The following is a 1,209-nucleotide window of genomic DNA, read 5'->3' on the forward strand; positions in this document are numbered from 1 at the left end:
AACACTACTTTCTTTGGCCCTGCAGGAGGAGACCCAATCCTATACCAACACCTATTTTGATTCTTTGGTCACCCTGAAGTCTGTTATTTGTAGCCTACCAGGGTTTGGAATAATCTCACATATTACATACTATTTAGGACAAAAAGACCCTTTCGCTTATATGGGAATAGTGTGAGTCATGTCCACTGGCTTTTTAGGACTTATCTTGTGGACCCATCATATGTTTACAGCAGGGATAGATGAACATACTTTACATCAGCTAAAGTAATTATTTCTATCCCGACAGGAATAAAAGTATTTAGCTGATTAGCAACTCTTCACGGAGGTAATATTACATGATCTCCCACTCTATTATGAGCTTTAGGCTTTTTCTTTTTACAGTAGGTTGTGTAACAGGAATGGTCTTAGCTAATTCATCCCTGGACATTGTCCTCCATGGTATATACTACGAAGTAGCACACTTCCATTATGTAATGTCAATGGGAGCAGTGCTCACTATTTTTTTGGGGGGGGGTTCACTATTTATTTATGACAAACATTCCACATCCAGGTTCCTCTCTAGGCAGAAGTTCTTTGAGACGATGCCGTCTGCCTTGGCCAGTCAGAGAATGGAGTCATCTCACTCACCCATCCTGCAAATGGCCCTGCAGATAGCGTAGGTTTTAAACTGCCTGTCACCTTGTCAACCTCGGCCACGTTCATCTGGATGGACGCATGGTCCTTGGCGCCGATGACGCGGTTGCCTGCGGAGCATTTCCACAGCATGTACAGGTCCACGGACTCGCTGGCATCGTTCTGCGTGCTGAGGGAGCGTCTGGTGGTACCACAGTGAGCGTGAGCGCAGAATAAAAAAGCAGCAGTGTTCACTATTATAGGAGGCTTCATGCACTGATTTCCACTATTCTCAGGTTATACACTTAACTCAACAGGAGCAAAAATTCCCTTCATCGTTATATTTGTAGTAGTAAATATGATCTTCTTCCCGCAGCACTTTCTTGGCCTTTCAGGATGTCACGACATTACTCCAACTACGCTGATGCACACACAACATGAAATCTTTCATCTATAGGCTCATGCAGCTCATTAACAGCAGTACTGCTAATAATCTTTATAATTTGAGAAGCTCTTGCATTCAAATGAGAAGTCTCAGTAGAGTAACAACTACTAACCTAGAATGGTTACATGGATGCTGTCCACCATATCCTATGT

The 1,209-nt window shown here is 43.1% G+C and overlaps 1 pseudogene; it reads right to left on the bottom strand.

Moving 5' to 3' along the window:
- Positions 1-526: 526 nt before the first annotated feature.
- Positions 527-885, bottom strand: LOC117199936 (40S ribosomal protein S21-like; annotated as a pseudogene).
- Between the last annotated feature and the right edge of the window lie 324 nt (positions 886-1,209).

This window comes from Orcinus orca, chromosome 14, assembly GCF_937001465.1.
Source record: "Orcinus orca chromosome 14, mOrcOrc1.1, whole genome shotgun sequence".
Lineage (NCBI taxonomy): Eukaryota > Metazoa > Chordata > Mammalia > Artiodactyla > Delphinidae > Orcinus > Orcinus orca.